The sequence below is a fragment of the Salvelinus sp. IW2-2015 genome, linkage group LG15 (genome assembly GCF_002910315.2).
Source record: "Salvelinus sp. IW2-2015 linkage group LG15, ASM291031v2, whole genome shotgun sequence".
Taxonomy (NCBI): domain Eukaryota; kingdom Metazoa; phylum Chordata; class Actinopteri; order Salmoniformes; family Salmonidae; genus Salvelinus; species Salvelinus sp. IW2-2015.
In genome coordinates, this window is record NC_036855.1 from 56520770 (window position 1) to 56542138 (window position 21369).

The window sequence follows — 21369 nt, forward strand, 5'->3', positions numbered from 1 at the left end:
GAGGATTTTGATGAGTCACTCAACCACACTCTCTAAAAACATCCCGTCGTTACGTCCTTATTTGGGCTGAGATGTATTAGACTATCTTTCACAGTGTTGGCCAAGTCCATTTAGGAGCAACGCTGTACTGGAACATAAGAGAGACATGCAAAGGGAGAGCGTCAGGAAACCACTAGGGAGGTGGGAGGTTGGGGGAAATGGGAGCTATGTGGAGGGAACATGAGAGGCCGGGTATGCAGTCTGCACATTCTCATGCGTGTATCATCTTTCCCTTCTCCCCAGTTTCAATGCACCCCTTGTCCTGTGAGCGCCCAGGCTGTCGTGGATCCCGTGCCCCTGCTGTTCAACTGGTAAGACCCGGGGCCGCCCTCCTCGGCTCTGTTTTCCACCCAGCCCAAACAAAAAACAATTGCCACTGACACTAGCTAACGCATCCAATCTGTTGCCCACATGTCTATCCGTCTCAGCCCAGGCCAGCCTACCTGATGTTCCCTCCCTTCCTTCCCACGTCCCCCTCTCTCTCCCTGGCCTGGCTTATCTGATAGAGCTGTATTATATCAGCAGCTCTTTCTCTCTGTACTCCACATGTCTGCTGGCCCAGTCACATGCTGCAGGCTGCCTGACAAGACCATCGGAGGCCTAATCTCTGTGCTATCAAGAGGTGTCTGTATCACGAGCAGTGGTGTATCATTACAGCCTTACCAGGCCTTGTCTCTGGCTGGATAATTAGGACTCTGGGCCAGTGTGGTGCAACTCCTGGTACGCCAAAACCCTCAACGACATATTTCTCATTTTTCTCTCCACTTTGTCATTCTCTCCCTCTTTTCGCTGATTGGCTTCCTGCTCGTGGAGATAAAATGTTTGCAGCTTGTCAAATGTTTCCATGAGAGTGAGTGGGGTGTTAGCAGTGGGCCATCAACAGGAAATTCCAGGCTGAAAGAGGGAGCACGGCAGGAGAGGGAGAGCTTATAGCTTCAGGAGAGGCCTGCCTGTCTCTTGCCTCTCTTTCTGCTGTGTAAAGCTTTCAGACATACAAGAGCGGGGCTGGATGTTTGAGACATGGGTAGAGAGTGAGAGAGAGCTGATGTAGCTCCCTGGGTTAGGTAGGGGCTATGTGAGGCTCAGGCTGATGAGAAGTGCCTGTGTTGCGGTAGAGCTGCCAAGTGTTAGGGGAAAGCTTTAATTGTCTAAATTGCATACATCTGGTTGGAGTTGGTGTCTGGAAGTGTCTTGCAGCTTTGATTACAGACAGAATGGTGATGCCCTGTGAAAAAGGGGAGAACTATCCCCTCAGGGCCTGCGCCTCTGTCCAGGACTGCAGAGCTGGAGCACACACATATATATATATATATATATATATATATATATATATATATATATATATATATATATATATATATATATATATATATATATATTATATACGACACACACGACACCAGACACACACACACACACACACACAGACACAGACACAGACACAGACACAGGGAAAGGGTGTTGTGGCTCTGGTGTTCATGTCTTTTCCCTCCATTGATGCAATGTGATGAGTCAGGCTGGTGTTTTGACTCACTTTATATTTGATGTCATGGGGTTAAAAGCTTGGCCAACACAGACCATAGCAAATCAAACTTTATTTGCCACATGCGCCGATACAACAAGTGTAGACTTTACCGTGAAATGCTTACTTTCAAGCCCTTAACCAACAGTGCAGTTCAAGAAGACATTTTTTACCAAGTAGACGAAAATAAAAAGTAATAATAAAAAGTAACACAATAAGAACAATAACAGAATCCATGTGAATGATGAAGTGTGTGCTTTTAACAGTAGAAAAGCCAACAACGTCATGTGGACAACTCATTTACATGTTTATTTACTCTGCCATTTTTATAGTTGTCCCCCCGTCCTTGACTTTTCCTAAATAAGTCTATATAACAACACACTGTTGTTAGAATCTTAATATCACAAACAGTAATTTGTGTTGTACGTAGTTTTAAGAGGACATGTCACCCCCCCCATTCACCACCAGTCATTCGCAGCCAGCCAGCCTGCGCAGATGGCAAATCAAAACTATACCTAAACTACATTGAAACTCATTTCACACATTAATCGACTTAGCCTAACGACAAGATTCAATTGGCAATAGTCTGATCGGTGACAGTACTATGAATTGTGAAATTGTATGATGAGATAGGTGCAGATTGAAATGTCCAAAAGACACGTCATTGGCTGAAAGGGGGTGTCCCTCGAGGCCTTTCTAGTGTTAAGTACGTCACATGGTTTCTGCTGGACAGGTCATTCATTTGTATTCTTGACATGGAAAAGAGGAGAGAGGAATAAGTTGAGAAGAGATCCACAATGCACTGGTTTGAGCCAAATTGTCTGTCGCCCCCCTTTTTACCCTCATCAACCCCCTCCCTGAGTCTGAGGGGTCATGGCCTCCCCACTCCCCCAATGAGGCTCCAGAACAGAGTGGCCATTGTGACAGAGAAGCCTGTCCAGCCATTGAGCTGAAACCCAATAGGGGCCAAACACTGCTGCGCCCTGCCTGGGCTAAATCAGGCCAGGGCTCAATAGCCAGGGCTCTTTGTCCTGCCTGGGGCCAGGAGCAGGCGCAAGGCTCAAATACAGACACTATGGGAAGGGGGAACACCAGCCACAGCTATACAAGTGTTTTTCCACCACAGTCAACTGAGGCACACATTGAAGGAAAGCAAATTTCTTGGCCCAGAGTGCAAGAGAACCATTTCTTTGATGTATGGTTGTCAAAGGAAAACATTGGTCTGGATTTGTGAAGTCATTGTTGACGCTCACCCCTAACATGTGGTGAGTGTGGACAGACTACATGTTCAGCTGACCAGCTCTGCCGGGGCGGTCTTGTGACTCAGATCTTTTGTTTTACACAGCGGACTCCGCTCATAGCTGGAGTGCGTGTGTCCCAAAGACCCTGATATCCTGCTGAAGCCGCCCACACAGCCCTGGTTCACTGGCTTGAGCACACTGGAGCCATTTTAGCCTAGCCGGCCACCCCTATAGGGAACCATACAGCATACCATACAGCAAAGCTGTGCACTGTTGGCATTGCACTGACGTAAACAGAAGAACATTACGCCTTCTTACTGAATGCAAATAGCTCCTGTGAGAAATGATCTGGTATCACCGTGTCAGCCTTCCCCCTCGTTCTACCTCTGTAATACTAGGGCCAGACAGTCTCTCACTGGGTACAGATGTATGGTATTCCACAATGTACATTCTGCAGGAGCCACAATAATGGAGGAGGCCTGGGTTAAAGTGGTGAACGGGTTGGCTTTATGTTAACACTTGTGTAAAAAGCCTGTATTAAAATCAGTGAGGAAGTCTGCTCGGAGCCTCTTAAAAGCACTCAGACCCAATACTGGCTGCTGGAAGCGGGGATGATTCATTACTTTTCCCAATTTACTGATATTTACTTCAGGAGTGTTGTGCCAGCCGGCCTCAAGGCCTGCTCTACTCTGCAGTCATTGTGGGGGAGGGAGCACCAGGGCAAATGGTGCTAGTCTGGTTCAGTGCTGCCCCAGGGAATGACATGGCCATGCTGCTCTCCAAGATGTCCACGGTTCTGTACAAGCTCAGAATGTGAATCTGTTGCCATTGTGTCTCCACTGCCTAGCGCAGGCTAAAACCCTGTTGTGTGCTGTGCAGCTCTCTTTGCTAGCTAGGTATCTCTCCAAGCTTAGCTGTTTTATCTGAGAAGGAAGAGGTGATGTTGACTGGAAGGTAGCAGGGCTTCCTTTCTTTCCCACCACCTCCCAATTCCATCTGCTCCTTGAACAAGGTGTTGGTGTGTGTGTGTGTGTGTGTGTGTGTGTTGTGTGTGTGTGTGTGTGTGTGTGTTGTGTTGTGTGTGTGTGTGTGTGCCGACTCCAGCGCTGCTAATGGAGAGGACTTCCCAGAATGCATTGTAGCGTGAGGCTGTGCTCTGAATTCAGTGGCTGCTGCTCTCACATTGTCTAGTAGTCCGCTATGAGGGGGAAGGAAGACTGTTTCATTCCATCTTTCCTTCAGCCTTGTGAAATCATGTGAGCTTATAGGTAGTAGGCCTATTTCTCAATCACWCTCTCTCCTTTTTCTCTCTCATTTTTCTCTCTCCTCTCTCTCTTGCTCTCTCCCTCTCCTCTCCATCTCCTCTCTGCCTGTGCGTCCACATATTCATTATTTAAATGGGATACACCCTCTGTCTCTTAATCAAGGGTTTTACTCGTTCTTCTCCCCTTACACATGTGTGGAGTTTGTTTACTGCCCAGTGACACACACAACATGGGCAGCCAGTCACAGCTCTATGACGCATCAGCATGCCAAGACATTTTCCCACCAACTTTACCATACCGCCAACTATTTTTAGCGTTTTCTTTATATCTGAAAGGTATTTCCGGTAGCAAAGCCAAAACTTTTATTTCCACCAAACGATCTCATAATCATATTTCTGTCTGAGGAATTTGCATTCACGAGCTTCCTGTCACTCCGGTTACCATGACAATGATCACAACAGGGTCCAAGTTTAATGTCTCTCGCTCCTTCCTGGCAAAAGCAATGGCGATATGAAAGGCGAATGGTGACAAGAATGTTGTAAACATTTGGCTTTTTGAATGGGGACCATATAAACATTGCCCAATTCATTTTTTTCAGGCAATGTACCGCAAGTCCTATGTGAATTGGGTATAACAGACCTGCGTTAGAATCCACTGCAGGCAGCAGAGAGAAACACTAATCCATTCACATCCCCTCTGACTAGCCCATGTAGCCTAGTCATTGGAAACTGCCATATTTGTTGACCGGTGTCATTGGTTCAGTGGAAGGGTTCTTAGATGGCACTAGTCCAAACCACTAATTGGTGCGGGTCTACTTGTCTAATGAGAGTATTGATTGTTCCATTGTGTGGCTCAGGTCTGGCCGGCTGTGGACACAGTGTGTCTGTCTGAGGGAGGGGGCTGCCCTGGATATGTGGGGCTCAGTGGTGGCCAATGGTGATTTCATTTAGTAGCAATGAGAATACATGTATGGGAGGACAACATTGCAGAGAGGATAGAAAGGGGAAACCAGGGAGTGACTGAATGACAGAGCTGGAGGTGGAATGTATTCAGAAGGAACGAGCATATTTAGTGGAGCCAGCCTGCTCCAGGTCATCTGTGGCTGTAATTGCTTGTGTGCTTGGTGGGGAACATGTTCCAAAGTTATACAGTGATCCCTATGGGGGCGTGGGCGCTGGGAAATAACTTCTGAGCTCGTTAGAGTGTGACGTTCACCTTGGCCAAGCTTTCAGTGTTTTCCAGCCCATTGGTTCCCTTAGTCCAGCCACACACACACACACACGGTGGATCCCTGGCTGCACCCTATTTAGCCAGCCACCTCCCAGTGGGCAGTTGGGGGTGCGTAGCAGCACCCCAGGCCCCGCCCCAGCTCTCAGACTGCCATGCTGTGCTGTTAGAGGCCTTTCATCTGGCTTATAGATATATAATTCATCTGGGATCTGAGGGAGCGGCTCCTCTCATGCCACTGCTACTGCTGAACCAGGACAAATTAGAATTCTGTTTGGTCCCCCGGAACGCTCCCAATCAACTTCCCCATAGAGCAAGAGAGGATGTGTGTGTCAGGCCAGGATTCCTGTGAATCTGCTCCCCAGCCAGAGAGGCTCCATGTGGAATGAGGTGGTATAATGTCAGTGTTTTCTCTGCTGTTCTGCCTGCCTGGTGCACTGAGGGTTTTTTCCACTGTGAGGGATCGGGTTTCCACTCCTCATGGTTGTTTATGCTGTCGTCTCAGGCAGCCCTGCCATCTGTCCCCTGTCAGCCTGCCTGTGGTCTGGGCTCTGGGGCCTCGGCCTGTCTTGGCGCCCGAGCTTGCTCTTAGGAGCCCCAGAAACACACACACACACCCAGTAAGATCTAGGCTACTGACCCACGAGGAGCTAACTTAGCAGTGGCAGACATTTACAACACTAGTATGGCTGAGAGGCCTGAGAAACCTCTCCAGCCATGTTCTCTCTGGTAAAACTGCCAGCTCCACGCTTCCCATCCCATCAGTAATCTACTGAGTGTCTTTCACACATGACTGCGTAATCCCGTTACGTCGGGGAAAGGTTTTGACAGCTTTTTCATCCTGGCACGACAAGATGGGTGCAGGCAGAGCTTGATGGCGAATTGTTTTGATGATGTTTTCGTACTCATGTTGGTAAAGGTCACATCCCATCTCCCTGTGTTCCTCCCCCGTGCTTTGTTCATTATCCTGCTCCGCTCCACGGTTATTTTTACCTCCTCCCATAATCCTTAATTAATGGAGCCCTAGTCACAGCGCCTCACATTTATCTCTCTTACACACACACACACACACACACACACACACCACACTAATTCACCCACCACACACAACACACACACACACACACACACACACACACTAATTCACCCACACTGATTATATACACATACACACTGGTAGGCAGTGACGTTCCTGCTGAATGTTATCTGTGAGAAACCATGCTAGCTATTTCTTCTTTCTCTCTCCTTTTCATTTGATTCATTTGTAGCACAGTAAATGGGAAACACCTGAGCAGAATTTTCATGAGTTTGGATACTTGGGTCCTTTCAGTGCACAGAAACCATGTTGATACTACCCTGGTGTCCTTAACGCTAGCATTTTGATTCGAGATGGTAATATAATTTCAAAGGCGGAAATGTGTCAGTCCCCCATAGCGTGTGTTCATTTCAGTTCAGGAGTAGGGAATTGAAAGATGGGCCTCATGTCCAGTGTGAGGTCGTAAGGGGTATGTTTGATGGGGACGGGGGTCGTTCTGCCGTTCCCCGCTTTTCTTTGGCTGCAGTCTCATCCTGACAAGATTTGGCTTGGCAGGAGCTGCAGCCCTCACCTCTACCAGTGCCGCGTGGCTGGCCACAGCACTCTGACTCCAATTCTTATCAGTCTGCGTGTCACGGCTATTCTCACGGTTTCCTAGAAGGACCACGCCGACGCCGCAGTTATTATAAACATAACAGCGTGAGGGAGAAACAACACACAGCTCCCTCCCAGATGTGGGTGTGTCACGCACTAACACGTTGTTTATGTATCCTAGCTTTGTGAATGTGGGTGTGTTTTTGTGTTTGTCAACGTGAGTTTAGTTGATTTAATCCCTGGCGCCGGTCAAAGCGCATTGTAAAGGGCAGTGTTTCGCAGTACAGTACTTGGTTTCTGACTGCTCTACATTCTGCAACCTGGCCTAGACATGCAATGACGTGCTGCTCTTTGCCCTCCATAGGCACATGTTTGATCTACGTACACAACACGTAAGCCTTCATTGTTCACGTATGTGTGTATGCTCTCCTCCCCACTGAGGCACGGCAGGTCTTCAGGCCATCCCCCTCTCAGGGCTGTGAGTTCCAGGCTCAGGCTTCAGCTCATTAGTTGTGGAGTGCGTCGGTGTGAGTGAGGGGGGGGGGGGTGAGTGAGGTGGGTGGAAGGGGTTGAGTGAGGTGCGGAGGCTTGTTACTGTGTGTATTAGCCTACATGCGTGTGAAGGAGCTTGTGAGAAGCTGCTCAAAGCTAATCCCGTCGTGGCCCTCCAGATCGGCCGTTGAGCTCTGAGGAACTACTGTGGTTACCCCCAGCTGCCTTCTACATTCAGAGGAAGTAAAGCGAGATGGCCCAGTCTTGTTTGTCATCGTTGGGATCCACTGATGTTAATTTCTAGATCTTTGAGAAGCAGGTTCGGTGCAAAGCACTTGGGTGGGATGATGGCCCCTAGTGAGTTACTGTAATGACACTTAACAGGTCCCATGGACGTAAGTAAATACTACAGCAGTGCCATTGTAGCAGTGAGCTAGGCTTTGTTTTGCTGGGATCCTCGTCTAGTATGGCTTTATCTAGCTCGCTGCCATGGCAATAGCACCGGCCTCCTAGCTGCTGATAGGCCCAACGTTAATGCACTTCTGATTTGATGGACTCCCTGTTACACGCTCCATTGATCTGTATGAATATGCATTATGAAATGGCCTTTTTTATATGGCCAATGCGTGTGCAGTACTAGGTGGAAATCCAATAACCATTCAGAGCATCCTACTAGTGATGCCAGAGCTATCGTAGAGAAAAGCAGATTTACTATTCATTATGGAGATGGCCTGCTGGGCTCCAGGTTTGAGGCTAGCTGGGTGCTTTGTGTGCATGGTTTTAAGTTGTGTGGTGTGTATGCATAATGCTTGGGCAGAGTAGTCGACTGGCCCATTTTCCCGAATTTGTTTGGGATTCGGCATGCACGTTCCCCCCGAATTCATGATTTAAAGCTCCAGCCTAGCCTCGATGTTTTATGTTAGTGTACGTTAAGAGGGTGAAATCTACCCGGCTTATGTAGAGACAGTGTGKCTTTTAGAGTAACGTGTGTTGCCCTCCCTCGCCTTACTGTAGTTGTTCCTTAAATCCGTCTGTCTCCGCCCAATCCCTGCTCTACTACCCTAGTTCCCCTCCTTCGGATCAGAGGCGCCTCCCCTCCACTGGTAGAGCCCTTAATTAGCTGAAGTGCCTCTAAATCAGTTCACTTTATTTAAAAGGAGTCAATCAAGGTAAATAAGGYTGTGCAATTGCCACCAATCCCAGTACCCTGTATCTTGATAACAGGATGGTGACATTTCAGTGTGCAGTATAGCTGGTAACCGTACCATGCCCATCCTGCTCCTAMATACAAGCTACTCAATAATAATTAGCTAGCTATCCCTTCATTGAATCAAAACAAACTAGGTAGCTTCTTGGCTAGCATTGGTTGCTCGGGAAAACTGCACAGTCTCCTTACTGCTCTCCATTGATGTTTTTTCTTTCTTCCAGAGGCTAGTTAGGACCGGGCAGCATGACGACTGTGACACCTCGAGCATCTCTCGAACCCCGGGCGTGTCGCTGTGGATGTCTGTGTATCCATGGTGTTTCATGTGGAATATCCCCATCTCTGTAAGACTAGGGTGGAGKGACTGCACAGGGAAAATAGTCTTACTCTTTCAGAAGGTGAAGGGCAGAAATGGATCCTCATCGCTGGCTAGGCTTAGTATGCAGAGGCATACATTACCATTATTACGCCAACTCTCCATCCCTCCCCCCTCTCACACGCTCTCTCATTCTGCCAGCTCGTTCGGTACATGTGTCCTGTCCCCGCGTTGCCAGGCAACAAGCCCAGTGTGTATTATTATTGTGGCAATGTCAGGCGCTCTGCCTTTCTCTCATTTCTGTTTGACCAGGAGATGGTAGGATCAGATGCTGAGCTTTGGATAGGAGAGGAGAAGAGAAAGGAGGATGAGGAGAGGAAGGATGCGTGGAGAGGGAGGAGCACTAAGATGAGTGAGTCAGCGACGAAGAGATGGATTCCAATATGAGGGTAGAAATATACAGGTTTTTTCCCAGCCTCTCTAGCTTTCCCTGGTGCATGGCAGAATATATGGCACAACCTCACTTCGCCTACGTCACTGGCAGAGAAAGACGAGATGATTTACCAGAGAGACCAGCAGCATCACTGAGCTGTGTTGGTCGGAGTGCTCTCTCCACGGTAGAGAGAGAGAGAGAGAGGTGTAGGGGAAGGCTATCGTGCTCAGAATATCAGATGAAGTTATTGGATTCCAGTCCCCTGCTCTCAGACCAGAGACTGCTGGGTGGACAGGTAGCGCTGACCAGTCTGGATGGAGGTCCTGTCCTGTCTGTCTGGCCTATGATCTTTCAGGTGAGAGAGATGAGACGGAGCCCCCTCCATCCCATCTCCTCCCCCCAGGCCACTCCGTTCATCACAACCTTAATGCATCTCTACTCGGCTTGTTTGTCTTGCCCCCTCCCTACAAAGGCCTCTAATGAAATGAATTTGTGCGGGTCAGGGGCTGCACCGCCAATCTGGGTCCTGGTTGCCTGGGTACTGGAGTGGGCCAGGCTGGCTCTATTTGCACACTAAACAGGGCTAGCTGCTGCCTCCCTCTCCTATATGAAATGTAAATAGACTGCACAGCCGCCGGGATGGTACACACAGCAGGAAGGGCCTCACTGCTCCTGCTCTCCCCTCATTAGGTAGCTCTCAATAACTCCTGTGATCTAGCAAACCATGATTATGACAACAATGAATGATTGACAGTGTAGGCTGGTGATTGATCATACACTATAACCATAACAGACATTACAGCYCTAGAAATTGAATGCCGGAGACTGTGCAGTTGTTTCCGTATCTAGTGGAGAGGCACGGAGAGAATAATATGGCAAGTCTCCCAAAATACACCCGCCATGCCGAATGACTATGTGCAGCTGCTGGGTCTGTGGCAGTTTAGCTTTCTACATTTTTAGAATGAGAGCAGCTGCTGTAGTGGAAAATGCAGTGGTGTGGACCTGATGACAGGCCTGAGTTAGGAGTGGGGGGGGCTACCGATCTGCTTTTCATCTTCTCAGTAGCAGCAGGGGCTTTCAGAATACCCCTCATTGGCGCTGTGTGCGTGTGTAGAAGAACAACGACATCCCGCAGTGAGGTGAAGCGTTGGCCTCTGTCTGACCGCAGAGGGAGTGGCTCGATAGAGGGAGACATGAAGAGAAGCGGAGGGAGAGAGAGAGTGATATGACGCAGAGGGGATGTGTCTTAGTCCTGGCTGTAGCCTCTCCACCTCCTCTCCACCACCTCAGGCAGAAACAGAGATTGATTATTTCTACCACCTTTCCCATTTCTCTGATGCCTGCAATTGTTTTTTTMTGCGTCCAATTCTTACTCAGTCACATGGTATCGAGTGACGCCATCCAAACCGTATCAAAGCGCAGCATTTATTTCACTCTATTTCCATCCTGTGTGCACATGTTGTCTTTGTGTTTGTTTGTGTGTGCGCCTCACTGAGCTATTATCCAGTCTGGCAGACCCACAGACTTCCCCCCCTCCTCCCTGTCTTCTCCTTGGGGTTCTCTGCCCCTGTCCCTACAGGGTTTGCCACACACAGAATGCTGATGTGGTCCTCTAATCACTTGTGGCTTGATGTTGGGGTACCAGGAAGCTCTGCTGAATCTTTTTGGCTAATTAATAGTTCCTCACGGCGTGACGTTTCGCCGCGGGCACGTGGGACGTACTGGGGTACGGATGTAAAAATCCCTCAATCTGCCATTGGTGCCAATTTAAAAATTAACCCCAAGGTTGCCTTGTTAAATCTTGTTCATTCTCTTAAATTAAATACCATGACTGTTTTATCATTAACTGGGAATGTTGGTGTATTTTCGTGTGCAGGGTGTGCTGTTAGCATGATAACACTCATTAACTTCTCTAGGGCACGTGAGACGGTAGCGTCCCACCTTTTCAACAGCCAGTGAAACTGCAGGGCGCCAAATTCAAATACAGAAATACTCATTATAAAAATTCAGAAAACAAAACATATTTTACATAGGTTTAAAGATTAACTTCTTGTGAATCTAACCACGGTGTCAGATTWWWAAAAAAAAAATGCTTTACGGTGAAAGCATACCTTACGATTATTTGAGAACATAGCCCAGCAGACAAATCATTACAAACAGTAACCAGCCAAGTAGAAGAGTTACACAAGTCAGAAATAGAGAGAAAATGAATCCCTTACCTTTGATGATCTTCATATGGTTGCACTCAGCAGACATTCATTTACTCAATAAATGTTCCTTTTGTTCGATAAAGTCTCTTTATATCCAAAAACCTTTTGTTTGCGCGTTTTCTTCAGTAATCCACAGGCTCAAACGCAGTCAAAACAGGCAGACAAAAAATCCAAATTGTATCCGTAAAGTTCATAGAAACATGTCAAACGATGTTTATATTCAATCCTCAGGTTGTTTTTAGCCTAAATAATCGATAATATTTCAACCGGACAATAACGTCGTCAATATAAAAGGTAAACAAGAACGGTACTCGGTCGCACGCATGAAAAAGCTCTGTGACACTTTAGGGTCCACTCATTCCGACTGCTCTTACTTCCTCATTTTTCAGAATACAAGCCTGAAACAATTTCTAAAGACTGTTGACATCTAGTGGAAGGCATAGYAACTGCAATTTGAGTCCTAAGTCAATGGATACTGTAATGGCATTGAATAGAAAACTACAAAACCAAATCAGTTCTGTTATACTCAGACACTATTTTAACAGTTTTGGAAACTTTAGAGTGTTTTCTATCCAAATCTACCAGTTATATGCATATCATATCTTCTGGGCCCGGGTAGCAGGCAGTTTAATTTGGGCATGCTTTTTATCCAAAATTCCGAATGCTGCCCCCTACCCTAGAGAAGTTAAGACAGACTGGTAGAATAGCTAGCCATCGCGAGTTGACTGGAAACTACGACATGAATATACACTGAACAAAAATATAAACGTAACATGTCAAGTGTCCCATGTTTCATGAGCTGCAATAAAAMAACCCAGAAATTGCACATAGGCCCGAAAAGCTTATTTCTCTCAAATGTTGTGCACAAATGTGTTTACATCCCTGTTAGTGAGCAGTTCTCCTTTGCCAAGATAATCCATCCACCTGACAGGTGTGGCATATCAAGAAGCTGATTAAACAGCATGATCATTACACAGGTGCACATTGTGCTGGGGACAATAAGGCCACTCTAAAATGGGCAGTTTTGTCACACAACCCAATGCCACAGATGTCTCAAGTTTTGAGGGAGCGTGCAATTGGCATGCTGACTGCAGGAATGTCCACCAGAGCTTTTGCCAAAGAAATTAATTTCCCTACCATAAGCCGCCTCCAACGTCGTTTTAGAGAATTTGGCAATACATCTAACCGACCTCACAAACGCAGAACACGTGTATGGCATTGTGTGGGTGAGCGGTTTGCTGATGTCAACGTTGTGAACAGAGTYCCCCATGTTCGTGGTGCGGTTGTGGTATGGGCAGGTGTAAGCTATGGACAACAAACATAGTTGCATTTTATCGATGGCAATTTGAATGCACAGAAATACCGTGATGAGATCCTGAGGCCCATTGTCGTGCCATTCATCCGCTGCCGTCACCTCATGTTTCAGCATGATAATGCACGGCCCCATGTCGCAAGGATCTGTACACAATTCCTGGAAGCTGAAAATGTCCCAGTTCTTCCATGGCCTGCATACTCACCAGACATGTCACCCGTTGAGCATGTTTGGGATGCTCTGCATCGACATGTACGACATCGTGTTCCAGTTCCCACCATAATCCAGCCACTTCGCACAGCCATTGAAGAGGAGTGGGACAACACTCCACAGGCCTGATCAACTCTATGTAAAGGAGATGTGTCGCGCTGRATGAGGCAAATGGTGGTCACACCAGATACTGACTGGTTTTCTGATCCACGCCCCTACTTTATTTTTTTATTTTTTTAAAGTATTTGTAACCAACAGATGTATTCCCAGTTATGTGAAATCCATAGATTAGGGCCTAATGAATTTATTTCGATTGACTGATTTCCTTATGAACTGTAACTCAGTAAAATCTTTGAAATAGTTGCATGTTGCGTTTTATATTTTTGTTCTCTCTCTCTCTCTCTCTCTCTGTGTGTGTGTGTGTGTGTGTGTGTGTGTGTGTGTGTGTGTGTGTGTGTGTGTGTGTGTGTGTGTGTGTGTGTGTGTGTGTGTGTGTGTGTGTGTGTGTGTGTGTCCATATCTCTATATATCTCATTCACAACATTTGGAAGTTATTTAAGAGGCTTGGCTGAACTGCTTTCAATGGGGAAATATTGCTTCCTCAACCCACTTCTGTGATTTTCATTGAAACTTTACTTTGCTGTGTGGACCTATAGTCCCTGCAGCTCATGGCGGAGTAGTAGATATGTCCTCTCTCTTTCTCTGTGTGTTTATCTGTGCTAGCTGGTCATGTGATACTGTTAAACGTATGGAGAGGCTCAGCCCACGCAGTGGAAAAAGTGAACTCACCCCCACCGCTGCACACAAGCTCCCAGAGGACTGTGGTCTGTTTACTAAGGCTTGCTATCATTTTAGGGGCTTGTTTGTTTTATCATCCCAATGGAATTACGGTCGTTGTGTATCCCGACTGTTTCATGTTCATAAGCAGCGTGTCCAGTAAATGTGTTTGTAAGCCAGATGCATTTGCTTGCGAGTGGAGACTGGAGATGATTAGCAGTGTGTGTTCTCCTCATGGGTCCTACCATGTCAGTGGACAGTGGGGGGGACAGAGGCCTTATTGGAGAGACCTGGGAACAACACACAGTGCTGTCAGAATGAAATGAGGTTTTTGTGCAGCGACATAATCATCTGTTAGTATCATGGCTATGTAATTAACATGGAATATGTTTACCATAGTATTCCAGACCAGGGATTCCAGGCAATCTCCCAAAGATTTGTTTAACAAGGTGGTACTGATTATTGAGGTGAGGCTCGGAGGGGTGCTGTGTCCCTGTTTTGACTCCGAGATTTTTACGTCTTTTAACACCTAAAACACAATTTTCTGCAATCTAGAGCCTGAAATTATAACAAATAAAATAGCAAACACAGTGCACTATACACTATTTTCCACAGCAGTTTTCTTAGAATTATACTAGTAATTTCATTTTTCAATGGTCAACAGAACTGGGACCATGAGGGCCAGGCAAGAGTAATTCAGTGTGTCAGAAGGCCTGGAATGTTGTGATGTTAGGGGTAGGGCTGGGATATGGCTTAAATGTTTTATTTATTTATTTTTTGTTTTCTCGAAATAAGCTTTGTTGCACAATTTAAAGGTAAATGCACACTGCATTTCAAACAGTCGGTAATAATCTAATGAATTCAGGGCTTTGTCAAATTATACCTCGCCTAAATATAAGCCTTCAACCATAAGACTCACTAATTATTTTATCAAAATAGTATTACCTGCTTTTTGCTATAATCACTGATCTGGCTTTCAAGTCTGTCTATGAAAATGCCRCCTTTTTGTTATTACATTTTTTTACCAGACCCATGCATAATGCACATACATTAATAATGAACAACTTCTGGTAGCAGGCATTATAGAAAATGAACACAGGTCTCATAAACAATCTCTCAAGCACATGCTCACCCGCTCGTATATAGACAGCTAATCTTTATATTTAAAATCTAGCCAACTTGGCTCTATTTGCTTGCTAATACTGTAGAACGGTACATCCTCCTGTCTGTCTCTGTTTGAACAACAGCCTGTTCACGTTGTTTAGAACGTTGAAATCAAGTGGCCTACCTGGATAAGAAGATGATTATCTCTCAGAATGAGTTCCCAATTCCTTATATAAATGTTTTTTATTATTCTCATTGCACGTTTATCAAACACAGCTAGCACAAGTCAATGGCCAAAATGCTGCTGGCGGCACCACGTGACAAACTGAGCATTCATGTTAGTAGGGTCTGCTCTGTTCTTAATTTTGGGAGTCGAGATGTAAAAAAAGGTATTGTTACAAATGTTAAGTTCTTCTCTATTACAGTAAAATTATGTCTTAATGTGTTTTGGTGTCCAAATCACAAAATAGCCAATTACATTTATTTGAAGACAAAAATAAAACACTATTCTGTTTAAGAAAAAAACGTAAGTATATGCAAATGTACATAAATAATTTGCCTACATGTCAATGTGTAGGTGATAGCCTATGCATATTGGCTATACCCTCTCATGTCCACACTGATGCTGACATGAGGGAGGCACCAGAAAATGTAGCCAGACTTTTAATTACATATATATTACATATATATATTAGGGGTGGGAACATTAAAATATTTAATTCAAATTCAGATGCTTTTTTTGTGGATGCAGAAAGTAAACAGCATAGTGGGCCCTGCTTTACTGAAGTTGCAAGATATTGCAAGTCAAGAAATTTTGAGATYCAGCATTCCATTACGAGATACAGCTTTTGATTGCCGGTAGATAGGCCTAGTCCGCTTTTCTGGCTCTGTCAACCTGCTGGCCGACCTGCCTATACTGTGCCCATCCCTTCTCTCTCCGTCCCTTCCTAGCTCGCTATGAAAGATGCAATTGTTTTGTTCTCGGAAATACCGCAACTAATCAGTCGCCTCTGTTCCAAAAATTCTGAAGCTTAGGAGTCGATTCCTGTCGAATCTTGACTGAAATGGGTGTTGACAACAGGAGTCGACGTGCAAGGAGTCAAGGAATCAATTATTTTGGAGTTTACTCTCCACCACTGTCATTGTCGTTAACGGTTGGTAAAATGGCAGAGAAAGGCAAGCGACAGCAGAAAAGTCCTGTATGCCAATACTTTGAGAAGTTAAGTGAGAAGGAAATGCAAACTTTGCGAGGTTGAATTGAGGTACAGTAATGGTAGTACAGGTGCAATTCTTAACCATCTGAAAGGGATTGACCTTGAGACCCAAACCATTGCTGGACCAGAGCAGCTGCATTGGGATTTCATGTGGAAATTTGTGAATTGTTCTTGGTTTTAACAAAGTTTTTATTTTATTTTTTGCCGCTTAACATTTTCCATTTGTCACATTCCAAATATATATATATTGGCTAAACGGCAGTTATGTTTGACAAAGTAGCCTCACCAAAATCAGACCATAGAAATTGAGGAAATTATTTTATAGCTTTGAAACTAAGGATGTGACAAATTGACAATTTTGCTTAACGTTTAAACTGCCACTTTAAAAAAAAAAGTTTTCAGTTGGGCTCCCGAGTGGCGCAGCGGTCTAAGGCACTGCATCTCTGTGCTAGAGGCGTGGTTCGAATCCAGGGTGTATCACAACCAGCCGTGATTGGGAGTCCCATAYGGCGGCGCACAATTGACCCAGCGTCATCCGGGTTTGGCCGGTGTAGGCCATCATTGTAAATAAGAATTTGTTTTCAACTGTCTTGCCTAGGTAAATAAAGGTAACAAAAATATATATATATATAAGAAAAAAATCATTATATTCCATGTCAATTTACAATGCACGATAATGGTCCTATTACATTATCGTAGTAGTTGCCGGGCAATGACGTTTTATCTACCACAAACTTTTACAGATACAGAACGCAGTACATTGTCGATAGCGACAATTGATAACTTTAAAACTGCCGGTCTGTACCTTTTTCCGACAGTAGAATTCTGCTCCGGCGTAAAATGTTCTATTTTCTTCCAGACAATACGCATCGCTGATTGATATGCTGCAGTTTATGGTATGGTAGCCAGATGTTTTATTTCTGTTAAATGTCTTGGGAAGTCAAGGTATTTAACAAACTTAAAGTACTTTTTTAGGCGAGAGTGGACTGCACGCATGCAGCAGCTTGATTTTTTGATTGACCTTTCTCGTTGCCTTGTGATGGACTTTAGTTCCGCTTCAGAAGCGGCGTTCTTTTATAGACAAGTAAAATGTCCATAGGGATTTTTCTTAACGTTAAGGATCCCAACTTCATTTTCATGTTTAAACGTTCACACCCCTAATTGAAACCAGCGTTTCTCATGTTCTATTGGTTTTCAAATCAACTTTTTTTCATTGTCCACCAGCAAAAGGCACYATCCTAGTCATGTTAGAAACCCATGATCATTGTTGGCTCTTTAGATCTCCCCTCCTTCAAAATTTCGAACTGATATTTTCATCTATGTCACATAAAACCGTTCACGTGTTTTATTGCTAATTGCATTTTGGAACATTCACGTATATAGTCAACTGCCATGTGCTCCATGCTTCGCTTATATTGCGAAGAAATATTTTATCTACTTTTTAAGTTAAATGTTCTGGTCTTTTGCATCAGCCTTATTGCTTTTTTGATTTTTTTTAAATGTACAGTGCCTTGATTTTGGGATATATCGTCCCTCAACTGTCCCAGAGTCAGTTTGGAATATTTATTTCTCCCACAGAACGACAAGCCACATTATTTATTTTACATAGTGGTGCAGCAGTGGGGAGAGCCATGCAGACATCAAAGAAGATACAAAAGTATAGCAGCACAGTTATAAAACACCTTTTCTGCCACAGTGTAATGTTGAAGCAGGAGAAAGAGGTGAGGGCTCTTAATGTAGTGTTGAAGCAGGAGAAAGAGGTGAGGGCTCTCTTAATGGAGTGTAGAGCAAGAGAAAGAGGTGAGGGCTCTTAATGTTGTGTTGAAGCAGGAGAAGAGGTGAGGGCTCTTAATGTAGTGTTGAAGCAGGAGAAAGAGGTGAGGGCTCTCTATGGAGTGTAGAAGCAAGAGAAAGAGGTGAGGGCTCTTAATGTAGTGTGTAGAAGCAGGAGAAAGAGGTGAGGGCTCTCTATGGAGTGTAGAAGCAAGAGAAAGAGGTGTGAGCCTCTTAATGTAGTGTAGAAGCAGGAGAAAGAGGTGAGGGCTCTAATGTAGTGTAGAAGCAGGAGAAGAGGTGAGGGCTCTTAATGTAGTGTATGAAGCAGGAGAAAGAGGGTGAAGGGCTCTTAATGTTTAGTGTTGTAAGCAGGAGAAAGAGGTGAGGGCTCTATGGAGTGTAGAAGCAGAGAAAGAGGTGAGGGCTCTTAATGTAGTGTAGAAGCAGGAGAAAGAGGTGAGGGCTCTTAATGTAGTGTAGAAGCAGGAGAAAGAGGTGAGGGCTCTTAAATGTTAGTGTAGAAGCAGGAGAAAGAGGTGAGGGCTCTCAATGTAGTGTTGAAGCAGGAGAAAGAGGTGAGGGCTCTCTATGGAGTGTAGAAGCAAGAGAAAGAGGTGAGGGCTCTCAATGTAGTGTAGAGCAGGAGAAAGAGGTGAGGGCTCTTAATGTAGTGTAGAAGCAGGAGAAGAGGTGAGGGCTCTTAATGTTTGTGTAGAAGCAGGAGAAAGAGGTGGGGCTCTCAATGTAGTTTTGAAGCAGGAGAAAGAGGTGAGGCTTTTCTCAATGTAGTTTTGAAAGCAGGAGAAAGAGGTGAGGCTCTCAATGTAGTTTTGAAGCAGGAGAAAGAGGTGAGGGCTCTTAATGTAGTGTTGAAGCAGGAGAAAGAGGTGAGGGCTCTTAATGTAGTGTTGAAGCAGGAGAAAGCACTTTAGAGTCTAACCTCCAGCTCTGCTGACCAGGGGTCAGTCCCAGTAAAAACGTTCCCATTGGGAACCCATAAAAGACCACATTCTTCACTCATCTACTGGGTCAGTGCGATGAACTCTGCCTCTGTTGGGATAGTCTGATTCACGCTAAGAGTAACATCTCTAACCTGTGTGTGAACCCACCCACCCTCTCCAAGCACCAATCATAGTTGAGAATAGTCAGCTAGCTAGCAAACCGATGCTTTTTGCTTTGTCTAATGCCTCAAGTGCGTGGTTCCTAGTTCCATGACCAATCACTGCTGTCAGGTGACATTGGTGCCTGGAAGGGCTGTCACCAAAACAACCCACATCAAAGACTGTTTATATAGACCTTTAACATGGCTGCCATGTGCACCGTGTTAATGCTGTTGAAATTGAACGGATAATGCATTTCCAATAAGATATTGCAAGCAAAATAAGGAACGTACGTCACTTTGCCTGAAAATGCTAAATTTACACTTACCACACTTATCGACATGTTGCTGTTCCTTGATAGCAGATCAACTGTCTCTCCAATAGGCCTTTAGCATTTGCAATTTGGCTCCTGGTGAGCTGCTCTTCCACTGTAAGCAGTGCTGTGAGGATGACGTGGGCTTTGTTTACCTAGCCTCCCAGACAAAACAATGTCAAAGTGAAACTCAATCGGTGAGGTCATTTCATTACTCATGTAGGTAATGCTGAAGCAAGATAACTGTACAACATTGCATCAATAGCTTTGAAAACAAATCTGACCGCCCCCAGGGTGGACCCTGTTTACAGAGTGGCAGGAAGGGACCCCTGGGGGAGTGTGGACAGACTGCACACATGGTGTGTGTTTATGGGGTTGGAAGGAAGAGAGCCAGGGTTTGTTGTTTTCAATGTAAAAGAGCGGGAAGCGGATGCTGCAGGATCCAGCATTGGACCAGGGCCTCGGCCTCTCTACAGTACCTTACAGTGCATAGACTTACTCATATGTGATGAATTAGAGCTGTTGGCTTGTGGCGAGAGGCCCCTCTGTGTGACACACACACACAGACTGATAGCAGATGCTGTGCAGCTTTTGAATGGGGTGGAAGGCGGAGGAAATGAGGCCTGTGTTTTGGAATGGATGTTATTGTGTTTCCGCTTAGGGTTCTGTGTCGTCTGTGTTCCTCTCCCCACTAAGATACGACAGCTCAGAACACACAGATAATGCATTGAAGACTCTCCGCCAAAAACCCCTATAGAGGAACTGACTGAGGACTCAATAACATAATACACTTATTTAACCACTGTGCCAAAACCACCCCAGAATCCTTGAAGACAACCTAATAACACAATTATGTCAAGAAGCACAGCATCTGAATAGTGATGTTGTCTATAATAATATAGGCCTGTGGTATTATATAATATAGTTATTACATGATTTTTTTAAAAGGGGGGAGAGAAGCTTCAATATATACAGTGTTCTACTAAGCCAGTCACTGATATAGTACACAGTGGAAACCATATAGGACAACTTAATAGGTTCTTATTGACCCTCCCATGGGCATTACAGGCACCAACATACACACTCAGTTATAGCGGAGGGGAAATTGTACTTGGTTAAGTTATCAGAAAAATAATTGTAATATGAATTTAATATGAAACTGTTTCACGCCACTAACATCAAAGGCTGGTTACAGTCACAATGTGTGAATTTACAATGGAGTTTTGGAGTTGTAGATTAGATTATCCTAAAATAGTCTGGAGTTTATTGTTCTAGATAGCTCAAACTAGGTCGGCACACTATGTGTGGATCATAGAATCTTTGTTTATCTCTGTTAGTAGTTGACCCCTTTGCCACTTTGTGCTGCTTAATGTGAGCTTGGAGTGTGTGGGGCTTTGGGGGACGGGGCCAGAGAACAGGGGTGGAGGCAGAGGTTTGCTGTGTCTCACTTTCCTTATGCCAGGAGGAGAGGGGAGCAGTGTTCCTCTGACTGTGTGTGTCGCTGGCTCTGGGATATAAATAGTTGTCTTTGAGTAGGAGAGCTGCAGAGGGAGGGCCATGGCGCCAGGGCAGAGCTGAGTGCCAGGCAGCGTTCCCGGGTAGTGGAGAGAGGGAGGAGGGGCAGGCTCCAGCCCAGCCCTCTGCACACACTCTGGTGAAAAATGCATTATGAAGGAGAAAAATATTGAGGAACTCTTTACATATAATTTATTCATAAGAGCTCGGAAGCGACCTCTCCACATGCAGACAGGGCAGTGGATACTAAAGAGAATAGGGCTAATCTAGTAGCATGGCAATTCAGCAGGAGGGAACTGGGCAGGAGAGGCCATACTAAGCTTACAGCAGAATAGGCCTCACTATGAAAACACTGCAGATGGTTTAGTAAGGCATCACTAGCTCACTGCAGAGTTGGCCTTTACTATAAAACCACTGCAGAGGGTTTAGCAAGGCCTCACTAGCTCACTGCAGAGTTGGCCTTTACTAT

The 21369-nt window shown here is 45.3% G+C and overlaps 1 protein-coding gene across 2 annotated transcripts in view; it reads left to right on the top strand.

The window, feature by feature from the left end:
- The first annotated feature begins 281 nt into the window (after positions 1-281).
- Positions 282-21369, top strand: part of ankrd11 (ankyrin repeat domain 11) — a 49897-nt gene continuing 28809 nt past the window's right edge. For both annotated transcript variants that reach the window (XM_070447287.1, XM_024001874.2), the window contains exon 1: positions 282-350. The gene's annotated coding sequence lies outside the window, so the exon portion shown is untranslated. The remainder of the gene's footprint in view (positions 351-21369) is intronic.